Below are 25,768 nucleotides of genomic sequence, written 5' to 3' on the forward strand. Positions count from 1 at the left end.
AAACTGTGGGACACCGGGGCACCCGGGTGGCTCAGTCAGTTAAATGACCAACTTCGGCTCAGGTCATGTTGTTGGGGTTCGTAAGTTCAAGCCTGGAGTTGGGCTCTGCACTGACAGTGTGAAGCCTGGAGCCTGCTTTGGATTCTGCATCTCCCTCTCTCTCTGTCTCTCCTCTCCACACTCTCTCAAAAATAAAAAAATAAACTGTGAGACACATAGTGGCTCATTGTGGCAAAAGAATAAGCAGGTTAAGCTATACTTAGTTTAAGTTGGGCTTTAGGCATATCAGAATATGGGAAAACGGCGGGGAGGGGGGTTGCATTGTTTTACCTGAAAATTAAACCTAATGGGATTTTCAATATGACTTAAAAATAAACACCGTAAAAGGATTTTATAACCTTTATGTTTATTAAAAAATGTTAGCCATGATATAACCACTGGAGGGCAGGGAACACCTGTTAAAGAAGAGGAGAAAGCTGTATTGAAATAGAGAATATAAAGATTATTCAAGCACCTTGAATACATTATCCAAATTACTTATACGGTAAAATCTTGGATTGGAAGTAACTGGTTCTGCAAGTGTTCTGCAAGATGAGCAAACATTTCTAATAAATTTTAACTTGAAAAATGAGCAGTGACTTGCAATACGAGTAGTACACAATACCAAGTGTCATATGATCACAACTGAACCAACGGTTCTCTCTTTCTCTCTCCCTCTCTCTCTCTCTCTCTCTCTCTCTCTCTCTGAGGGGTTGCGGGTGATCATCTCCCATGCTCGGATGCTCAGTCTCACGCCGCAGTGTTTGACAGAATTCAGATTTTTCGGGACATTAGAAGGGGTGCTCACAACTGCCACTAGTGTATTTTTTGTCGCTTCAAAGCACCTATGGACAGTCCTTTGCTTTTCCATACAAGAGTAAGCTTGGGAATGCTTTGCTTCAGTCTAGGTCAGGCTGCCTGCAGACAGAGACCCTTTACTCTGCTGTCTTATTGCCAATTACATGAAATACAGTATATGACAAGAGTTTATTAACACTGTACTGTAATCAACATCTGTGCAAGCGTATACAATGGCCCCCAGGCAGAAACAGGTTGAAAAGGCGGTAAGGAGTTGATTACAATGGAGCTTAAGGAAGAAATCATCAAGAAGTAGGAATAAGGTATTATGCGAGTAGCCGAAATTGCAAGATTTTAAGAAGTCTATGTCTGAATCTCATCTGCAGAGGAGGAGGAGAAAACGGCGGAGGAAACCCTCACTTCAAATGAGATTAGGGAGATGTGTAAAATGTGAGAAATGGTACAAAATTTTGTAGAAAAGCACCACCTGAATAAAAAAGCACCACCTGAGTAAGACTGTAGCAGTGCGAGCAACGTGTCTGTTTAATGACAATGCAATGTCACATTTCCATAAAATCCTCAAAATGAGGCAAAAGCAAGTGTCACTGGACAGGTTCCTTGTTTAAGCTGCAAGAAAAAAAAAAGACTCCATTGAGCCAATAGATAGCAGTGATAGTTAAGTCATGCTCCACAGTAACCCTCCTCTCTCTTGTCTCCCTCACAGCAGCCATGAGGGTTTTCAAAGGTATGTGCAGGTTAATTTATTTTTCTTTATATTTTGTATTTTCAGTATCGTAATCATTTTTATAGGACTATTTTTGGGTTCTGAAACAAATCATCTGAGTTTTTGTTATTTCTTATGGGGAAATTCACTTTGATACACAAGTGCTTTGGATTACAAGCATGTTTCCAGAATGAATTATGTCACAAACCAAGGTTTTACTGCATATCGACCATGAATCATAGAAATTACACAGAGACAAGATTTTTCATCCCAAGACTTAGTCCTACCCAAAATTCTCTGGGTTATCTAAGCACAAATAAAATAAATAAGGATACAATCAGCTTAATAAATATTTGTTAATCACCAACTGGGCACTGAACAAGGATTAAAGGAATGAATAAAAATAAGTCCCTTCAGGGGCGCCTGGGTGGCGCAGTCGGTTAAGCGTCCGACTTCAGCCAGGTCACGATCTCGCGGTCCGTGAGTTCGAGCCCCGCGTCGGGCTCTGGGCTGATGGCTCAGAGCCTGGAGCCTGTTTCCGATTCTGTGTCTCCCTCTCTCTCTGCCCCTCCCCCATTCATGCTCTGTCTCTCTCTGTCCCAAAAATAAATAAAAACGTTGAAAAAAAAAATTAAAAAAAAAAAAAAATAAGTCCCTTCAAGAAGCTCAAGTTCTAGATAAAGACACACTATGATCACATTGCAATACTGTTGTTAGCAGTTTGGAAAAAGCCTTCTAGAAATACTGTAGGAACACACACAACCTAGGGAATCTAGGAAGGTTACAAAGAAGAGTGGACTTTTGAGGCGGGTCATAAAGTAAAAATAAAGTTAATGAGAGAGAAAAGGAAGCATGGCAGGTAACATCTACACAGTCAGTAAATAAAGAACTGTAAAAATTATCCAGAATTTGGAGATAGGACTGCCTGTATAAAACACCGAAGTACAAGTCAATGCAACAGGTAAGATTAGTACCATGTAGAAGTAACCTACACTGTGAAATGCAATTGGACACATAGGAAATATTTATTCAATCTACAACTACATGATGCTCGTGATATACATACATTCACTCATTTTTTTTTTTATTCAAGTATAATCAACGTGTAATGCTATATTAGTGTCAGGCAAACAATAATAATGATTCAACAATTCTATATACATTTCTCAGTGCTCATCAAGATAAATGTACTATTAATCTCCTTTATCTCTTTCACTCATCCTGCCACACACCTCCCCTCTGGCAACCACCAGGTTGTTCTCTGTATGAAGAGTCTGTTTTGGGGGAGCCTGGGTGGCTCAGTTGGTTAAGCATCCGACTTTGGCTCCGGTCATGATCTCACAGTTTGTGGGTTCGAGCCCCGTGTCGGGCTCTGTGCTGACAGCTCAGAGCCTGGAGCCTGTTTCAGATTCTGTGTCTCCCTCTCTCTCTCTGCCCCTCCCCTGTTCACACTCTGTCTCTGTCTCAAGAATAAGCATTAAAAAAAAAAAACAATTTTTTTTTTCAAGAGTCTGTTTTGGTGCACCTGGGTGGCTCAGTCGGTTGAATGTCTGACCCTTGATTTTTGGCTCAGGTCATAATCTCACAGTTCATGAATTCGAGCCCCACTTCAGGCTCGAGGCTGGCAATGCAGAGCCTGCTTGGGATTCTGTCTCTCTCCTCTCTCTCTACCCCTCCTGAACTCTCTCAAAAACAAAAGTTGTGTTTTTTTTTTTAATAAAAAGTCTAGGTTTTGGCTTTTTTTTTTCCTGTTTGCTCATTTGTTTTGTTTCTTACATTCCAAATATGAGTGAAATCATATTCTATTCTTCTTTCTCTAAGCGACTTACTTTACTCAGCATTAAACCTCTAGGTCCAGACATGTTGTTGTAAATGACAAGATTTGATTCTTTTTATAGCTGAGTAATATTCCATGTGTATGTTTGTGTGTGTGTGTACACATATATACACCACATCTCCTTTATTCATTCATCTATCAATGGACATTTGATCTTTACTCTGTACTGTCAAATATTTATCAGGGTACTGAAAAGAAAAAACTATAGAATAGAAGCATGGTGGAAGGAGGAACTGTCACCGAGGTATCAAGTAAGGCTTAGTGTTAAAGGATGTGCAGAAGGTGACAAAGCAAACGAAAAGGCATTCTAAACAGAGAACAATTTGTACAAAGGCACGCTATATAAGAGACCAGAATATTCACTAATTCCTCAAGTCAAACATTTATTGAGCATTCATCATGTATAGATCTTAGAACACAAAGACAGACTTTCCTACTCTCAAGAGCTTGCAATTAATTATCAGAAACCCAATACTCCTATAACCAATCATCAATAAACAAAAACTAAAGCAAAACGAAGAATCCTATTAGTAAATATGGCTCTCTGCCCAGGGTACAATGAAAACACAAAAACAGGAGAGCTAAATTAGACTGAGGAAGTTAGAGAAGAATTCTAAGAAAGTAAAAATGAGTAGAAATTAGTAAGGCATGAAAGAGGACATGCAAGGTAGGTACAGAAGAAAAGCATTTGAGACAGAAAGCAGCCTAGGTGAAGACAGAGGAACTAGAGAGGAAACACATTCAGGAAGCACAATTACTGTAATATGGCTACAATTAAAAATGCCCATGATCTGTAGAGAAGCAAAGCTATAAGGACTAGAAAAGGCAAAGGGAAGCCTATTTATACAGTACACCTAGCAATCAAGAGTTGGGAACTTCATTTTATAGGAAAAAAAAAAAGAGTCATCCAAAGGATTATAAGAAGATATAGGACATACTCAAACTCATGTGTTTTAAGAAAATTACCTGTGGCCACTGCTTAAGATGATGTAGACCAAGGCACCTGAGAGGCTCAGTCAGTTAAGCAATCAACTCTTGATTTCAGCTCAGGTAATGTTCTCACGGTTTCAGGGTTCGAACCCCACACTGGGCTCCGTGCTGATGGTGCAGAGCCTGCTTGGGATTTTCTCTCTCTCCCTCTCTCTGCCCCTCCCCTGCTCATGTCTAAATAAATAAACAAACTTAACAGAAAAATTTTTTAAAAATTTTTTCTAATCCAAATGTTTCACTCCCCCTCCATTGCTGCCACCCTAGTCCTCAATGTCAACAGCTTTTACCTGGACTACTGCAACAGACTCTTTCCCCCACCCAATGGACTCTTAACTTGATCTCTAGGCATTCATTCTAGCTCTTCTCTAATCCATTCTCCACACAGCATCAAGTGACCTTTTCTGAAGATAAATCAGTTCATGCTGTCTCTGCCATTCATAAGCTTCCACTAGCTTCTCATTTCATTCAGAGTAAAATCCAAACTCTATAATATGGACTACAGATCTCTGTATTCACATCTTTCTCCCCCTAATTTACCTTACTTCACGTACAATAACCTTCTATTTATCAAATACTCCAAACACTTTACTACCTCGGGCCTTCGCACCACCTTTTCTTTTACCTGAAATGCTTCTAATCTCCACAAATCTTTACCTAGTTAACATCAATTCATCTTTCAGGTCTGTCTAAATCCAACTTTTGTAGCAATGGTATCCCTACCCCCAAATCTAAATTCTCTCTCACAGTACCCTGTTCTGTTACTTCAGGACCTTCATCAATATATATATTTAGGATCATTTAATGTCTATCTCCTCCACAAATAATAAAAGCTAACATTTACTGTGCATTTTACACATATTAAATCATTTAATACTAACAACCAATGAAGCAGGCACTACTATTATCCTAATTTCAGAGATAAAACTGAGGTATAGACAGATTAAATAATTTACTGTTAGTCATAAAGCACTAAGGAGTCATAGTTTGAACCTAAAGTTCACGCTTTTTTTTTTTTTTTAATTTAGAAAGAACATATGGGCAAGGGAGAGGGACAAAGGGAAAGAGCGAAAGAATCTCAAGCAGGCTCCATGCTCAGCACAGAGCCAAACTCAGGGCTTGATCCCATGACCTTGGGATCGTAACCCAAGCCAAAATCAAGAGTCGTATGCCCAACCGACTGAGCCATCCAGGCATCCCCGAAAGTTCATGCTTTTAATCACTAGGCTATAGAGTAAGCTTTGAGAAAACAGATTATGTCTGTTTTGTTCAACACTATATACTCAGGGGAACATAAGCTGGTGCAGCCACTCTGGAAAACAGTATGGAGGTTCCTCAAAAAAACTAAAAACATAACTACCCTATGACCCAGCAATTGTACTACTAGGCATTTATCCATGGGATACAGGTGTGCTGTTTCGAAGGGACACATGCACCCCCATGTTGATAGCAGCACTATCAACAATAGCCAAAGTATGGAAAGAGCCCAAATGTCCATCGATGGATGAATGGATAAAGAAGATGTGGTATATATATACAATGGAGTATTACTCGGCAATCAAAAAGAATGAAATCTTGCCATTCGCAACTATGTGGATGGAACCTGAAGGTATTATGCTAAGTGAAATTGGTCAGTCAGAGAAAGACAAATATCATATGACTTCACTCATATGAGGACTTTAAGAGACAAAACAGATGAACATAAGAGAAGGGAAACAAAAATAATATAAAAACAGGGAGGGGGACAAAACAGAAGACACTCATAAATATGGAGAACAAACTGAGGTTACTGGAGGGGTTGTGGGGGGGGTAATGGGCTAAATGGGTAAAGGGCATTAAGGAATCTACTCCTGAAATCATTGTTGCACTATATGTTAATTTGGATGTAAATTTTTAAAAATAAAATTAAAAAATAAAAAACACTATATACTTAGACCCTGTGTTAGATATAAAGCATTCACATATTTGCAGAATGAATAAATTAGTACATAATTAAAAGCCAAATGATTATATTTAGAGGCATATGTGAGAGTGATAAGAATAAAATGAGTTAGAGGCAATGATGATTGTGTCAATGTTGGACATGCTGAATTTAAGGCAGCTTAGGACCATCTTAGGTCACAACTTAATTAGAAGACCACAGGAGCACCTGAGTGGCTCAGTCTGTTATGCGCCCAACTTCAGCTCAGGTCATGATCTCCTGGCTCATGATTTCCCACCCCACATCCGACTCTGTACTGACAGCTCAGAGCTTGAAGCCTGTTTTGAATTCTGTATCTCCCTCTCTCTGTTCCTCCCTGCTCGCACTTCATCTTTCTCTCAAAAATAAACAAACATTTCTAAAAATTAATTAGGAGACCACAGATATCTACAGAGTCCAAGGAGGAGCTCTGGCGAGGGATATGAACATCCCAAACTGGTATGCAAAATTTGGGGTACGTGTGTACTTCTCTGGGGAGAAAGATCTATCTTTAATTCTTTTTAATTTTTTTAATGTTTATTTATTTTAGAGAGAGAGAGAGAGAGAGAGAGACCGAGTATAAGTCAGGAGGGGCAGAGAGAGAGAGAGACACAGAATCTGAAACAGGTTCCAAACTCTGAGCTGTCAGCACAGAGCCTGACGTGGGGCTTGACTGGGGAACAGAGAGATCAAGACCTGAGCCGAAGTTGGATGCTTAAATGAATGAGCCACCCAGAAGCCCCTCTTTAATCCAATTCTTAAAGAGATATGTAATCCCCCAAGTATTTAGGAACCACTGATCTGAGTGGAAATGTCTAATAGGTATTTGATAGTAAAGGTGTGAACTTTAGTTATATACAAAGTTTTAGGGAGTAAGTGAAGCCAGGGATTTGGAAAAGTTCGTCCAAAATGTATATAGTGAAAAAAGCTCAAAGGGTTAAGGTCAGATTCCTGGGAAAATAAACATTTAGAGGATAAGCAGTATAAGCAGAATCAAAGAGGGGGCACCTGGGTGGCTTAATCGGTTACCCATCTGACTTTGGCTCAGGTCATGATCTCAAGGTTTGTGAGTTCGAGCCCCGCATCCGCTCTGTGCTGACAGCTCAAGACATGGAGCCTGCTTTGGACTCTATCTCTCTCTCTCTCTCTCTCTCTCTCTCTCTCTCTCTCTATCCCTCCCCTGCTCGCTCACTCTCTCTCTCAAAAATAAACATTTTCTTTTAATGTTTATGTTTAATGTTTATTTTTGAGAGAGAGAGAGAGAGAGAGAGCAAGCAAGCGGGGCAGGGGCAGGGGCAGAGACAGGGAGACACAGAATCTGAAGCAGGCTCTAGGCTCTGAACTGTCAGCAAAGAGCCAGACACGGGGCTCAAACTCACAAACCGTGAGATCACGACCTGAGCTGAAGTCCAACACTTAACCAACTGAGCCACCCAGGCGCTCCCAACATTAACAACAAAAAAAAATTTTTTAAGTAGAATCAAGGGAGGAGGAAGAGAAGATGTTACAGAAATAAGAAAAAAATAGGTGAGAGTAGCCTCACAGAAGCTAGGGAGGAAAGAATGTCTCAAAGAATAAGAGTGTTTTCAAGGGAACTACACATAGTTTCACGGATTAAAATAAAAAGTAGTGGGGGCCTGGGTCGCTCAATCAGTTGAGTGTCTGACTCTTGATTTGGGCTCAAGTCATGATCCCAGGTTCATGGCAATGAACCCTCCATTGGAGACTGCTTATGATTTTTCTCTTTCTCTCTCCTGCTCATGTTCTCTCTCAAATAAAAATAAATAAAACTAGAATAGTGCAGAGTGAGAAAGACAGGTTTGCAGTTATGGAATAACTGTTCCTTACTGTTATGGCATCAGTCACCAGAATAAAAGGTATGGCATACAGTACATGCTCAATGGTATTATAATAGAATTCTATGACTACAGTTGGTGCTCACTTGTGGTGAGCAGAGCATAACGTATACACTTGTCCAATCACTAGTTGTACACCTGAAGCTAATGTAACATTGTGTATCAACTAAACTTCAGTAAAAAATAAGTAAATAAAAATAGCCCATGAAAGGGGCGCCTGGGTGGCGCAGTCGGTTAAGCGTCCGACTTCAGCCAGGTCACGATCTCGCGGTCCGTGAGTTCGAGCCCCGCGTTGGGCTCTGGGCTGATGGCTCAGAGCCTGGAGCCTGTTTCCGATTCTGTGTCTCCCTCTCTCTCTGCCCCTCCCCCGTTCATGCTCTGTCTCTCTCTGTCCCAAAAATAAATAAACGTTGAAAAAAAAAATTTTTTTTTAAAATAGCCCATGAACAAATTAGAGTATGCAAGAGGACATCCAGATTACCAGTAAGTAAATGGATATCAGGATCTAGTGCTCTGGAGAGACACATATGAAGATATAGACTAGGAAATCATTGATGTATTTGGAAGAATTAAATTAAATTGTTCAGAGAGCTCATCTGGAGGTGGCACTCTAATCAATCCATAAATGATCTTAGGGGAGGATGTCTTACAAAACTCCCCAAATTGTGAGAATTTTGTGTAATATATGTATGGTAACAATCTTCTAGAGCGAGTCCATTAAGATTTTAAGATTTTCAAAGGAGTGTATGACCTCCCCCCAAAAACGGTTAAGAACCACCAGAGCTGAAAGAGAAGAGGGGCTAGCAAAAAAGTAAATCTGGAGAACATCAACATATTTTTACCTGAAGCTCATCAAATGAGATTAACAAACCTAAAGAACTAAAGTGTACAGGAAGAGAGTCTGCAAGGAACTCAGAAAATTAAAAAATAAATTTGGTATTACATACACTATATACGTATTTCTCAAACTTTTTTGTGATTCAACGTGAAATATACAACCCTAACCAATGTACACACAGATTACTGAAGTAATTTTCCAGTAACCTGGAATGACACAATATGACACTAACTTGCTAAAATGTTCACCACCTAACAACAGGGGAGAAAAGATTGGTGTTTATATAAGGTAGGGTATTTAAGGGTCCTGGCCTTTTGTTTCTGCTTGTTAGTTGTTTGGAAGTGTCTCTGATAATTAGACATTTATCTTTAAGTTAATGTTTTCAGTAATTATATATATGTAAAACTTTTTATACTTTTTTCCTTAAGAGCCAAAACTAATACGACCCCTGGCTTCCCTATTTCACTAGTTTTATTTACCCTTGATCTATACTAATTCTCACTACTGGAAAAAGAGGAGAAGTGATGGGAGGGTAGACAGATAAGGTTGAGCAATAATAACAGAAGAAACACCAAGACTCCAAAGAGTAACGGTATTTCTCTGAGTAGGATTTCTGAAATGCACATTTTAAGGGATTAAAGCTTTAAAAAGAAGGATAACAGCAGACACACCAAAGCAGTTCCATGAAGTGGTTAAAGAACAAAGATTCTGGAGTCCCAGTGAATCCCAATTCTACCACTCCTGATTGTGTGACTTAAGCAAATTCCTTAATTTATTGGTGCCTCAGTTTTGCATCTTTTTGTTTTAATGTGTATTTTTGAGAGAGAGAGAGAAAGCAGGAGCATGTGCAAGTGGGGAGGGGCAGAGAGAGGGAGATACAGAATCCAAAGCAGACTGGAAGCTGTCTGTGCAAAGCCCGACGTGGGGTTTGAACCCACGAACCTTGTGATCATGACCTGAGCCAAAATCAGACACTCAACCAATTGAGCCACCAACGCAACTCTCATCTTTATTTTCTTTTAAAGATTGGAAGTAATCCTCTCAAAAATAAATAAACATTTGAAAAAAAAACTACTTAGGCGTGCCTGGCTGGCTCAGTCAGTTAGGCATCCAACTTCAGCTGAGGTCATGCTCTTGTTGTTCTTGAGTCCGAGCCCCACATCAGGCTCTGTGCTGACAGCTCAGAGCCTGGAGCCTGCTTCAGATTCTGTCTCCTTCTCTTTCTGCCCCTCCCTCACTCACACTCTGTCTCTGTCTCTCTCTCAAAAAATAAACATTAAAAAAACTATTTAAGGATTTTAAGTAATTTCTATACCCAACGTGGGGCTCAAACCTACAACCCTGAGATCAAGAGTTGCATGTTCTTCTCACTGAGCCAGCCAGGTGCCCAGTTTTATCATATTTAAAATATGATAAACACAACAGTTCCTACATCAAAGACCTATTAAGAGGATTAAATAAAGTGTAAATCAATTTAAAGCAGAGAGCAAGGTACCTGTGCCACACAGAACATTCATTCTATAACTTAGCCATTGTTGCTTTTTTTAAGTTTATTTATTTTTTAGTAATTTCTATACCCAACACAAGGCAACCAAAATCAAGAGTTGCATACTCTGACGAAGCCAGCTAGATGCCCCCAATAACTGTTAGCCATTGTTTAATTTTTGTTTTTTTTTTTTTTAAGAGAGAGAATCTTAAGCAGGCTGCACCCTCAGCATGGACCCCACATGGGCTCAATCCCACAATCCTGGGATCATAACCTAAGCCAAATTCAAGAATCAGTCACTTAACTGTGCCACCTAGGTACTCCATCCATTGTTTAATTCTTTAAAACAAAAATTTTTTTAATGTTTACTTTTGAGAGAGACAGAGCACGAGTGGGGGGGGGGGGTCAGAGAGAATCTGAAGCAGGCTCCAAGCTCCGAGCTGTCAGCACAGAACCCAATGAGGGGCTCAAACCCACAGACCACAAGATCATGACCTGAGCTGAATGAAATCAGACATTTAACTGACTGAGCCACCCAAGTGCCCTTGTTTAATTCTTAACAAATTAACTTATAACTTTAAAAATATTAGTCACGTACTGTATTTTTAAATTTTTTTTTTAACGTTTATTTACCTTTGGGACAGAGAGAGACAGAGCATGAACGGGGGAGGAGCAGAGAAAGAGGGAGACACAGAACCGGAAGCAGGCTCCAGGCTCCGAGCCATCAGCCCAGAGCCCGACGCGGGGCTCGAACTCACGAACCGCGAGATCGTGACCTGAGCCGAAGTCGGACGCTCAACCGACTGAGCCACCGAGGCACCCCAAGTCACGTACTGTATTTTTAAAGCAACTACAGAAAATAAACTTTTAAAAAGATCAGTCTAAGGGGCACCTGGATGGCTCAGTCGGGTGAGTCTCAGGTGGTGATCTCATGGTTTGTGAGTTCAAGCCCCACATCAGTCTCCCTGCTATCAGCCTGTCAGCACAGAGCAGGCTTAAGATCTCTGTCCCCTCCCCTGCCCCCTCCCCATTGTACTCTCACAAAAATAAATACAAAAAAAAAAAAAAAAAAAAGGATTAGTCTCAAGAAAGATTTTGCACTAGAAAACTTAGCACAACAGATTGAAAAGTCAAGATTCATCAAAAATCACCACTTTAGGGGTGCCTGGGTGGCTCAGTTGGTTGAGCATCAATCAGACTTTGGCTGAGGTCATGATCTCACAGTTCGTGACTTCCAGCCCCACATCGGACTCGCTGCTGTCAGCACAGAGCCTGCTTCCTATCCTCTGTCCCCTTCTCTCTGCCCCTTCCCACTTGTAGTCTCTCAAAAATAAACAAACATTTAAAAAAAAAAAAAAGAAAAGAAAGTTAAGAGTCTTCAAAACTCACTACTCCAGGACAGCCTGGGTGGCTCAGTAGGTTAAGCGTCCAACTCTTGATTTCTGCTCAGGTCATGATCTCACAGTTCTTGAGTTTGAGCCCCCCATCAGGCTCTGTACTGACAGTGTGCAGCCTGCTTGGGATTCTCTCTCCCCCTCTCTCTGCCCCACCCCTGCTTATTCTATCAAAAAATAAATTTTTTAAAAAATCACCACTCTAAGTTGATGTACAGAGCAACAACTGTCTTTTACTTGCATCATATGATGTACGTATATTTAAATATTTTTCTACAATAACCAAGACAATTATATATAACAATTTATAAAAATTGTCACAGAACCCTAAATTTAAGTCTTTTAAATTCATCCTGAAAATTAAAGTTGTTTTCTCCATTCTCCACTTAAACTTAAAATGTCTTGGGGTTCCTGGGTCTGACTCTTGATTTGGGCTCAGGTCATGATCCTAGGGTCATGGGATCAAGCCCAGCATCAGGCTCGCTCTCGCTCTCGCTCTGTCTCCCCCTCCTCCACTTATACACACTCTCTAAATAGATAGCTGGAAAGATGCCAGCCAGGCAGAGGACATCGAATGTCACTGTCCTCCTCCCCTTCAAACTTTTCCCAAAGCCCCTCAATAAAATGGTTTGATCTGTCCCCCCAAAAAAGTCTTTTAATATATAGATTGCTAACAGACACATGAAAAGATGCTCAATATCACTCATCATCAGGGAAATGCAAATTCAAATTACAGTGAGATATCACCTCATACCTGTCAGAATGGCTAAAATCAAAAAACACAAGAAACAACAAGTGTTGAAGACAATGTGAGGAAAAAGAAACTATTGCACTATTGGTGGGAATGCAAATTGGTGTGGCCATTGTGGAAAATAATATGGAGTTTCCTCAAAAAATTAAAAAGAGAACTACCCTATGATCCAGTAATCTCACTAATGGGTGTATTTACCCAAAGAATATACAAACACTAATTCAAATGAATACAGGCACCCTTATGTTTATTGCGGCATTATTTACAATGGGCAAACTATGGAAGGAGCCCAAGCATCTATCAAGGGAGGAGTGGATAAAAATGTGGTATATATAGTAATGGAATATTATTCAGCCATAAAATAGAATTAAACTTTGGCATTGGCAACAACATGAACAGAGACAGAGAGTATAATGCTGAGCAAAAGAAGTCAGAGAAAGACAAATGCCCCATGAACACACTCATATGTGAAATTTAAGAAACACAGCAAACAAGCAAAGGGCAAAAAAAAAGAGACACAAACTAAGAAAGAGACTCTTAACTATAGAGACTAAATGGATGGTTAAACAGAGGGGAGGTGGATGGGGGTATGGGGAAATAGGAGATGGGATTACAGAGTACACTTATCATGATGAAAAAAAATTAACAATAGACAGGCACAATTGGGGGGAAAAAGGTTTTATTCACAAAGGTTTAAAGCCATTAACAATAAACTATCCAGAAAACATCCTGTATATAAAATTCTTCAGAAATAATTATTTACAAAGTAATTCCAACTGGTGAAAAACCAGGACCCTGTAATAATTCAGTTGCTAAACTTTCATGAATTAGATATAATCTTAAAGTTCTATCAGCAATAAATATTCTTTAAAAAAAAATTTTTATTTTTTTAAGTTAACTCTATGCCCAATTTAGGGTGTGAACTTACAACCCCAAGACCAAGTTATATGCTCCACCAATCAAACCAGCAGGGCGCCTCATCTTTCAGCAATAAATATTCTTTATGAATAAAGAGAACTAAATAAATAAAAACATAAAATACTAAAAATTTAGATAAGGGGCACCTGGGTCGCTCAGTCAGTTGAGGGTCCGATTCGGCTCAGGGCATGATTTTGCGGTTGATGAGTTTGAGCCTCACACTGGGCTCTGTGCTGACAGCTCAGAGCCTGGAACCTGCTTCAGATTCTGTGTCTCCCTCTCTATCCCCCTCCCCAGCTCATGCTCTCTCTCTGTCTCAAAAATAAACATTAAAAATTTGTTTTTTAATTTAGATAAAATATCTTTTAAGAAAATCAAGAAAATAGGAAATCCATATAATTGCTAAGTTTATTACCAAAAAAATCAATAATCAAAAATCACTTTCATTTATACAGCTAACTTCATCAAAACATAAACTCACATTTGTACTGATTCTTATCTTTCCAAGGCGTTGATTAATCTAATGCACCTCTAACAGTGAAGCTAGTAATAGTCTATCAAAAATACATTTTTAGAAATTAATAATAAAGAATGAACAACCAGGGCACCTGGGTGGCTCAGTAGGTTAAGCACCTGGCTTTGGCTCAGGTCATGATCTCGCAGTTCTTGAGTTCGAGCCCTGCATCACGTTCTGTGCTGACAGCTCAGAGTCTGGAGCCTGTGTCTCCCTTTCTCTCTGTGCCCCTCCCCTGATCGTGCTCTGTCTCTGTCTCTCAAAAATGAATAAACATTAAAAGAATTTTTTAAAAAGGGTGCCTGGGTGGTTCAGTGGGTTGAGTGTCCGACTTCAGCTCAGGTCATGATCTCATGGTTTGGGAGTTCGAGCCCTGCATCAGGCTCTGTGCTGACAGTTTGGTGCCTGGAGCCTGCTTCCAATCCTGTGTCTCCCTCTCTCTCTGCCCCTCCCCAACTCATGCTCAAGCGCATGTGCGCGCTTTCTCTCTCTCTCTCTCAAAAATAAAAACATTTAAAAAAATTTTTTTGAAAAGAATGAACAATCACTACCACACACTTGCACACAATAAGAAGGAACAGAGTATTATTTAGTTTTCACCCAATCCTCATAAAGGATTTTGTACGATACCTATAAGAGTATACCTAGTTTTCCTATATCATCCCTGGGAATAAACTCCATCTACTTACAATTTCATACCACTTTATTGAAGTTTCTACAACCTCATAATTTGTTAAGAATTGTAGAAACTGAAAGTTACAAATATAAAGACTTACTCATTTTCTATCTTGTGCAATATCAGTCAAAATTAAAATTACAAACAAAACTAAAATAAGTACATCCCATTTTTAAAATTTATTCTACATTTACTAGTAAGTCAAAAATCTTAAAACATTTTTCTTATGGGGAAAGAAAATTCCTATTTGTATAATATTTTCACATAAAAAAGCCTACGATTAGAAACTCAGAAATCTAAGAGGTGAAGAGAACAAAAAACACAAAATTGTGGGGCACCCGGGGTGGCTCAGTCAGTAAAGAAGCCAACTTTGGTTCAAGTCATAATCTCATGGTTTGTGAGTTCCAGCCCCACATAGGGCTCACTGCTGTCAGTGAGGAGCCTGCTTTGGATCCTCTGTCTCCCTCTCTCTCTGCCCCTCCCTGACTTGCTATCTCTCTTCCCCGCTCTAAAAAATTAATAAACATTAAAAAAAAACAACACAGAGGCACCTGGGTGGCACAGGGTTAAGTATATGACTTTGGCTCAGGTCATGATCTCCCAGTTTGTGGGTTTGAACCCCGCATTGGGCTCCCTGCTGACAACTCAGAGCCTGGAACCTGCTTTGGATTCTGTGTCTCCCTCTGTCTCTGCCCCTGTCCAGCTTGCACGCTCTCTCTCTCTCAAAACTAAACATTAAAAAAATAATAAAATTAAATTAAAAATTAAAATTTAAGAACACAAAACTGTACAAGTTTTTTCTTAAATAAGTAAAAACTAAACTACATAAACTCTTATTAATCTCTTTGTCTTTTCTTTTTTCTCTTCTAAGGAGATATCAATCCTGACATAAACCAGTTGAAATGGTATGACTTAAGGATTGTCAATAAGATAAGAATGATTTCTTTCTCTCAGAGACCTAACTACATCAGCATGATTTTCCTCCCATTAAACTTACTCTTTTGGGTTAAGGGAGAAGTTGGCAAACTGTTACAGCCCACAGGCCAATAAGAGCCTGTTTTTGTTCAGTCTATGAGCTAAGAATGTTTTTACATTTTTAAATGGTTGTAAAGAAATCAAAAGAATGTTTCATAATGTGAGTTATAATTCAATTTTTTTTACTTAAAAAAAATTTTTAATGTTTATTTATTTTTGAGAGATAGAGACCAGCAGGGGAGGGGCAGAGAGAGGGAGACACAGAATCGGAAGCAGGCTCCAGGTTCTGAGCTGTCAGCACAGAGCCCAATGTGGGGTTTGAACTCACGAACTGTGAGATCATGACCTTAGCAGAAATCAGACACTTAACTAACTGACCCACCTAGGCGCCCCATAATTCAATTTTAAGTGCCCATAAAGTTTTATTAAAACATTGCCACATTTATTTATTTACATATTGTCTTTGCTGCTTTTACAAGGGCAAACTTCTGTATTTACAAAACCATATATGGCATTCTAATGGTTTTGTGCTGCTGCTCAGAACACTACTAGAAATAACAGTGATGAAGTTATAACTTGAAAGCTTCCCAAGCACCATACTTACTGCCATACATTTTTTTTAATGTTTATTTTTGACAGACACACACACACACACACACACACACACACACACACACACACACACACACACAGCATGAGCGGGGGAGGGGCAGAGAGAAAGAGAGACACAGAATCTGAAGCAGGCTCCAGGCTCTGAGCTGTCAGCAGAGAGCCCAACGCAGGGCTCAAACTCAGACCCCGAGATCATGACCTGAGCCGAAGTCAGACGCTCAACCGACTGAGGCACCCAGGCGCCCCCATACATTTTTTTTTAATGTTTATTTACAGACAGAGCTCGCTCAAGAGAGAGAGCACATGCTCATGCGCATGAGCAGGGGGGAGGAAAAGAGAAAGAGGGAGAAAGAGAAATCCCAAGCAGGCTCCACACTGTCAGCACAGAGCTCAACACTGGGCTTGAACCCATTAACCATGAGATCATTACCCAGGCAGAAATCATGAGTAGGACGCTCAACCAACTGAGCCACCCAGGCGCCCCCATTTTTTCATTACTAGAGCATACGCTTCATGTCAAAACAAGATAAAAAGTGAGCTTCAAATATCATAATACAATGAAGTACAGATAATTTTATTATCAAATTAGATAGCAAAGCATTATGTTTATCATGCAATGCCACCACAGCTGTGCTGAGAATATAATCTATCTACATCAACATCACCAGACTAAGCACTCAGCACAATATTTCCAACTCACAGGAAAACACAGTCAGAAAAATTAGAAAATTTAAATAGTAGATCTCATCACAGCTGAATTTCTTCACAAAAATAAAAATGAAGATGCAATCAAAGTAAACTTCTGAGTGGCTCATTTGTTAGCCAAACAAGGAAAGCATCTTATATCAACAGTGAGTTAATTAAATCATGTTTGTAGCAGCCAAAGAAATGCATCTATAAAAATAAATTTATTTAAGATTACAAGCCTTTTGGCAAGAATAATAGCTCTAAGAGTTGAAGACAGTGGTAGCTGTGTCAGTAAAAATATATATATATATACTCTAGGGGCGCCTGGGTGGCTCAGTTGGTGAAGCGTCCAACTTTGGCCCAGGTCATGATCTCATGGTTCATGGGTTTGAGCCCCACATCGGGCTCTGTATTGACAGCTCGGAGCCTGGAGCCTGCTTCGGATTCTGTGTCTCCTTCTCTCTCTGCCCCTCCCCAGCTCGCGCTCGCTCACTCTCTGCCAAAAATAAATAAAAACGTAAAAAAAAAAGATTAAAAAAAAATTCTATAGATTAAGACACAGGGCACCTGGCTGGCTCAGTCAGTAAAGCATCCAACTCTTGATTTTAGGATTTAGTTCAAGCCCCACACTGGGTGTAGAGATTGATTATTTATTTATAGTAATTTATAAATAAATAAATAAATAAGTAATCACACTATCTCAAGGCAAATGATTTTGAGTGTTACCTTGGTTCTTGATGAATCAACAAAAGTTACCAATACTTCTCAGTTATTATCATTTATTTGAGATGTTAATACAGTAACTAATTGAAGTAATTCAGTAATTACAATTAGCTTGTATGAAAAATCTGCATGGAACAACAAGAGGCAAGAATATTTTCAAAGATTCTGGGACAACACTAATTCAGTACAACCTGAAGTAGAATCAGCTAAGATGAATTACAACTGATGGTGGTAAAAATACATGTGGGTAGAAAAAAGTCTTAACTGGACAAATTTACAAAGCTCATGAAAATTTAGGGTGTTTAAAGCCTACAGTTATTCACTGCAATATTCACCAGAAAACAGTCTGCAGAAAACACCTATCACGTGTTACTCAACCAGTAGTATCAATAGTTAACGCTGGTGAGGAAAACAGTTAACTTTGTTCTCATGGACTTAACTGTCCTTTATTCCATGAATTTTTGTCAGAAGTAGAAGACAAATATCCCAATTGCCTTACCATTAAGAAGTTGGCAGGCTTAGCAGTGGTAAAGCTTTACTACAATTTTTTCTAGCTGAAATTTTTCTGAATGAGAAGAACTACCCTTAATTACTATTACTGAACACCAAAACAGCTTTAAAAATTAACTTTTCCTGGGGCACTTGGGTGGCTCAATCGGTTAAGCATCGAACTTTGGCTCAGGTCATGATCTCACGATTCATGAGTTTGAACCCCGCATCAGGGTCTATGCTGACAGCTCAGAGCCTGGAGCCCGTTTTGAATTCTGTGTCTCCCTCTACCCCTCCCTTGCTCATGCTGTCTCTCTCTCCTTCAAAAATAAATACACATTACAAAAAATTAAAAATGCAGCTCTTCTCAAAGTCATTTAAAAAAAATAACTTTTCCTATAGACTTGATAATGTTTCTCAATAAATTCAACCTAATATCAAAAGTGATTACCTGCAAAACTTATACTGCAACAAAGTCCTTTCAATGAAAATTAACATGATTTGAATCACCAGTAATGTCAAACTATATACATATACCATGCTGTCGAGTTAAAATAATATGCAAGATGTCCATTCCCATGCCACACATCTGTTAGAATGATTATCATCACAACGACAAGAGATAACAAATGCCACCAAAAACGTGGAGAAAAAGGAACCCTTGTGCACTACTAGTGGGACTACAAATTGACACAGCTACTAGGGATAACAGTATGGAGGTTCCTTAAACTGAAAACAGAACTACCATATGATTCTGTAATTCCATTTCCATATACATATACATTTCTAGGTATGCATCTGCACCCCATGTTCACTGCAGCATTATTTATAATATACATGACAGGGAACAACCCAAGTGTTCATCAACAGATGAATGGATAAAGAAAATGTGATACATACTTGGGTGTGTGTGTGTAGACTATATACTTGTGTGTATGAATACTATTCAGCCATTAAAAAAAAAAGAAAGAGGGGCGCCTGGGTGGCGCAGTCGGTTAAGCGTCCGACTTCAGCCAGGTCACGATCTTGCGGTCCCTGAGTTCGAGCCCCGCGTCAGGCTCTGGGCTGATGGCTCGGAGCCTGGAGCCTGTTTCCGATTCTGTGTCTCCCTCTCTCTCTGCCCCTCCCCCGTTCATGCTCTGTCTCTCTCTGTCCCAAAAAAAAAAACAAAAAAAAAAACAAACAAAAAACGTTGAAAAAAAAAAAGAAAAAAAGAAATCCTGCTATTTGCAATAACATGGATAAACTTCAGCACATTACTTTCATCAGTCAGATAGACAAATACCATATGATAATACTTATATATACTTGTTAGTAGCTGTCTTTTTGGTTATGGCCATGTTAGCGTGAGTGAAGTGGTATCTTATTAGGGTTTTGATTTGCACTTCCCTAATCACTGATGACTTTGAGCATATTTCCATTTGCTTTTATTGACCATTTGTATATCTGCTTTGGTGAAATGTCTATTCAAATCCTTTCCCGATTTTTGAATTGGCTTTTTTGGCTGTTGTTGTAAGAATTCTTTATATATTCTGGATATTAATCCACTATGAGATACATGATTTGCAGATATCTTCTCCCATTTTGTGGACTGTCTTTTCAGTATCTTAATAGGGTCCAAAAGCGAAGGTCATGAAGATTTTCCCTGTTCTAAAAGTTTTATAATTTTAATGCTTATGCTTAGATTATATATGTTTTGAAGATTTTAAGTAATCTCTACACTCAGCATGGGGCTCAAACTCACAACCCCAAGATCAAGAGTCTCATGCTCCACCGACTGAGCCAGCCAGGTGCCCCTAGATCACTGTTCTGTTTTAAATTAATTTTTGTATATGGTATGAGGTAGGGGTCCAACTTCATTCCTCTGCATGTGTATAGCCAGGTGTCTCAGAACCACTTCATCTTCTGTGATCAAGTATTAATAAAGTATTTCTTCATATTTTGGGTAGTAGAACATTTCTTCATACTTTATAAACTGGCCTAAGCTCTCATTCAAAATATTATCATATGAAGTGAATACAGAAGGTACTATTATTATTGGAATATTAGATTTGGAAGGTATACCATATAGATTTTCTTCAATCCCTCTTTTTTTTATAAATGTGGAAACAAAGACCTAGAAAAGTTCATTGATGTCCAACATTGTATAGCTATCAGTTAATGATAATGCTTTAACTCAAGGGCTCCAAACGTCTTCTGTAGAGGACCAGATAATAAATATTTTAGGCTTTGTGAAGCAAAAGGCAAAATAGGGTATTATGTACGTACTTATATAACAGGAGAAAAAACAAATTTCCACAAATTTTTTATTAATGAAATTCAAAATATAACCATATGTATATGTGTATATACACACACATACATATGTATATGTATGTGTGTGTATATATATATATACACATATACATATGGTTACATTTTGAATATATATACACACACACACATACATATATATGTTTGGTAATACATGAAAACATTATGATACATGAAAATCATAAAGGACCTCACATTGTATGAACCTATACAGATACAAAGTAGAATAGTAGTTGCCCAGGGCTGGGAACATTGGGGGAAATAGAAAGTAACTGCTAATGGGAATAAGGTTTCTTTTTGAGGTTATGACAATGTTCTAAAATTGACTGTGAGAATGGGTACACAACTATGAATACACTTAAAAACCACTGGCTGTGTACTTTAAATTGGTTAACTTTTTGGTATGTGAATTATATCAAAACTTTTTTAAATCACAGAAGTTTTATAAATATTTAACAACAGACTACTAATGTCACAAAATTCAAATTCAAATGTCATACCATCTTAACTGCAAGAAATGAATTACAACACTTCTCTAGACTGAACTTTATTCATTTGTAAATTCTCATAGTGATTTTAAGGTTAGTGAGAACTTCAAGACAATTAAACAATGACCTCCAGGTTGCACCTAAACTCCTTAGCTTTAACATAAACAAGACCTCAATATTCTGGATTCACCTTTCTTTCTTATATGCCCTATACTTTACCTGAACGTTTTGCAGTTACAATTTCCACTACTATAGCATCTTCTCCCTGTCTTCATAGTCTATCAACATCATTCTCCCTAATCTCCTCCTACAGAAATCTTCTCATTCTTAAAAGTCTAGTGCTTTCATGGAGCCTATCTGGATGCCCTTGCTGACATAAACAATGGCCTTCTTCTAAATAATCTAGTTCTTGCCAGATTGATCAACAAAATCACAGCTCCCCCTTAAGGTAAAAGCTCCACCAACAGCCCCCTGCATGTTAAGGAGCTGTATTGTGGCCTCTTATTTCCTGTTATCTCCTAATCTCCATATAAATTCCACACAACCCTGGCACACAGGCATGCACCTGACCCAAAAGGTTACCAATCTTGCAGAATGGCCATCAGCCTAGGAGGAAAGAGCTTGCTAAGAGCTTAGACCAACAGATATGACAGACAGATTCTCTTAGATGCAGATGCGCGCTCTCTCTCTCTCTCTCTCTCTCTCTCTCTCTCTCAACTGAATGGGAAGCAGTAGGAGGGACTTGCATAGGTAGGAATCAAGAAGAGAATCTGAGCCATTTCCAGAGAAAAGTACTTAACAGAAAGCATACATGAGATGACACAAGGTAAGGAAAAGCATATACAAAGAAAAGGATGAAGTCAGGGGATGAATGAAACAGGAATGGTATAACCAGAGACCAAAAGAGACATTAAGAAAACCCAATAGAGGAGCGCCTGGCTGATTCAGATGGCAGAGCATGCAATTCCCTATCTCAGGGTCCTGAGTTCAAGCCCATGTTGCGTGGAGAGGGGACAGGGGACAGGGAAGAGAGGAGTGGAGAGGAAGGGGTAGAGGAGAGGGAGAGGGGAGGAGGGGGAGGGGAAGGGAGGAGAGTAGAGGAAAGGAAACTCTAATGCAGGGGAAAAATGACAAATTCACATGCTGAAAAGGCTATAAGAAAATATATTCTCCATAGCTTCAACGGATTCCTCCAGTTCCTTAACTACATATATTCCAATCTGTCTGAGGTGTGGATCCAAACTGTTTATCCTGGATTAATTATGGCATTCCAGGCTCCCTTTTACCATGTGGATGTGTGAAATGAACATCCAGTTCTTAAAGAAATCCAAATATGTCTTTGTCACCTGTGATGGAAAGAAGCATAACATACACCAATAACCCGTCACTTTCTTGAAAACAAAAACTAGGTTTATTCATCTAAGGAACTGCCAAAAGTACCTGCAACTGTGTCTTTAACAAATCTCAGTAATGACTGCATTTGTTGTAGAAATACTAACTTAACAAAATCTCAGATATCCAGATTATTCTAAAACAGAAGCAATCTAGACCTAGAGGAAAAGTCAGACATAGAAGACTATTCCTCTGTACATAAAGGGGTCCAAAGCAGGAGAGATACTGATCCAAACCTACAAATACTAGTCACCCAGATACAGGCAAATCAGGGCATCACATTCCCCTAGCTATAACTAGATCAAAGATGGACACATGGCTCATCTTGTCAATGACAGTCAAGCATGGGACTTTTGAGTTATTGGATGAAGAGAAGTTCTTTCTACTACACCAGAACTGGAAAGACAACAACTAGAGCTATTTTAGTCACCCTACTGCTATATGAAACCTAAAGATCAAATCAACACATAGTGGAGAGCAGATCTGAATTCAGAAAAGGAAAGAGACCAGGTCCTGGTAACAACATCAACATCATCTAAACTACACAAGCCATACCTGAAGTCAGTGCTTTCCCTAGACTTTTCAGTAACATAAGACAAAGTATTCTCTTTTTAAGCCAATTTGGTTTGGCTTTTCGGTCACTTGCAACCAAGATTCATAATTCATAAAGAAACTCTCCTGGGGCACCTGGGTGGCTCAGTCGGTTGAGCATCTGACTTAGGCTCAGGTCATGATCTCACAGTTCGTGGGTTCAAGCCCCTCATCAGGCTCTGTGCTCACAGCTCAGAACCTGAAGCCTGCTTCAGATTCTGTGTCTCCCTCTCTCTCTCTCTGCCCCTTGCCCACTCACACAGGCATGCTCTCCTCTCAAAAATAATAAACATTAAAAAAAATTTTTAATTAAAAAACTCTCCAAAAATCCATATTCATTTCTCTTTAATTTTAATTTTTTTCAAAAATTCTAGCACATTTTAAAATAAAAAAGTAGGGGCACCTGGGTGGCTCAGTCGGTTAAGCATCTGACTTCAGTTCGGGTCATGATCTCACAGCTTGTGAGTTCAAGCCCCGTGTCGGGCTCTGCGCTGACAGCTGAAGCCTGCTTCAGATTCTGTGTCTCCCTCTCACTCTCTGCTCCTCCCCTGCTCACGCTGTCTCTGTCTCTCAAAAACATTAAAAAAAAAATTATTTTTAAATCAATCCAAGTCACAGCACCAAAAATATATATATACTAAATTAAATTTAAAAATTAACCCATATCCCAACATCCTAAAACCATAGTTATTCATTTCCATTTGCTTCCAGTTTACATACACAAGCCATTCAATTTTAAACTGACAATCACTCTATTCTAAAATGATCCTTGTCACGACATCCACCCCAGCATGGGCTTATAACCCTTCTACAAGCATCATGGGAATCCTTGGACACAACCAGCCCTTGACCACATTCTTCCTGGGAGCCTTTACCTAAGAAGGGACTTCAACTTTGTTGAGGATATGAAATCTCTCACCCAGAATATGGCCTTTGTTTCCCTTACCATTAACTTTATAAAAGCCTTTATCACCTCTATGCGATCAAGTCACATATTTTAAACCAGTTTCAGTATCAAAATAATTTGTGTCAAAGTTCAGACAAGTGAGCCCAATCAAAAACTTCCAACATGCAAAGGCAGTAATATCCCCAACGTGATCTACCTTTCTTGTCTAAATATCCTCAGCCCTGGTTCCTTCCATAATATCACTTGCCCAAATCTTTTCCATTATGCCCAAGAAAATAATCATTCTCTTGTTACCAAATCCCAGACTCCCTCAACCTTTTTGAACAATGTTCCTTCTACTTATTTACCTTCACTTAAACCTGGCTCTCCCATCAAGATTTTCTCACAGCTCTCTCTTTACTGCAGTCCATACCCCCACAGAGCCAGCAGTGATTGGCACTCACTTGCCTCTCTACTGCAGCTTCCAGATCATGATCATCCTCCTTTATGGTCCCCATGTTCCCCTCCTTTATGGTCCCCCCATGGGACCCCATGTTCCAGATATATCCTCTCCTCATCACTAGTATCTTCTGATCCTTTAGTCATAACTCCTCATTGACTGTGGGGCTCAAACTCACAGACAGAGAGATCATGACCTGAAGTCAGATGTTTAACCAACTGAACCACCCAGGCACCCCAGGTCACCACAACTTCATAATCATCAAGTCAAATTAACATTTTTCCTGTCTTTATTTTTCTCTTGTTTTTAAATTTGTTTTTAATGTTTATTTATTTTTAAGAGAGAGCGAGCGTGAGCAGGGTAGGGGCAGAGAAAGATGAAAACACGGAATCTGAAGGTTCCAGGCTCTGTCAGCATAGAGCCCAACGCGGGTTTCAAACTCACACGCATGAGAGATCATGACCTGAGCCAAAGTTGGATGCTTAACCAACTGAGCCACCAAGGCACCCCTATTTTTCTATACCAACGTACTGTATTTGGCACTGTTACTGTTTCCCTCTTAAAATTTTCAACTCATAAGCATACTGGCTGGCATATGGTAGATACTCAAATATATCTTAATAAATTAATAAGGGTACAAAATGAAACAATACCATGAACTTTTCTGTCAAGAGAATGAGTAAGAGTCAATATCCCATGAAATGTTCATGGCAATTAACTGCAACATCAAGGGCCAAATCAGACTAAGCAACATCTATCAATAATGGAACAATTAGCTCAATTATATGGTTTTCTCCAGTCATCCCCAGCACTCAGAAATCATAAGCAAAAACCCAGGACTGATGATAAGCAAGAGCAAAGGAATGGAAATGGTAACTGAACTTAGACTGCTAAGAAAAGCACAAAGCAAAGTTTTTGGGTTTTTTATTGTTTTTTTACTAAATACCTTGTGATAGACTCCCTACACATAAAAACTATACCTGTAGGGGCACCTGGGCAGCTTAGTTGGTTAAGTGTCTGACTTCAGCTCAGGTCATGATCTCATGATTCAGTTCATGAGCTTGAGCCCCACGTCATGCTCTGCACTGACAGCATGGAGCCTGCTTCAGATTCTCTGTCTCCCTTACTCTCTGCCTCTCTCTCTCACTCTTGCTCTCTCTCAAAAATAAACATTAAAAAAAAAAAAAATACCTGTACCTGTGTTAGAAATAAGCCCACTGACCCAATCAAAGGAGGGACATGAAGACTCAGAGCACAGTGAAGCGAGGCTTTAATCAACATTCTTGCAAGAGCTGGTGTCTGATGGACAGGCATACTCAGGGCAGTTACAACAACTTATTTCCTAGCATGCAAGTCCCTCCCCTGGTTCCTCAC

The 25,768-nt window shown here is 39.3% G+C and overlaps 1 protein-coding gene across 2 annotated transcripts in view; it reads right to left on the reverse strand.

The window, feature by feature from the left end:
* Window positions 1-25,768, reverse strand: part of MGA (MAX dimerization protein MGA) — a 170,929-nt gene that overhangs the window by 109,853 nt on the left and 35,308 nt on the right. The gene's annotated exons all lie outside the window — the stretch shown is intronic.

The sequence above is a fragment of the Felis catus genome, chromosome B3, assembly GCF_018350175.1.
Source record: "Felis catus isolate Fca126 chromosome B3, F.catus_Fca126_mat1.0, whole genome shotgun sequence".
In the NCBI taxonomy this organism is placed as follows: domain Eukaryota; kingdom Metazoa; phylum Chordata; class Mammalia; order Carnivora; family Felidae; genus Felis; species Felis catus.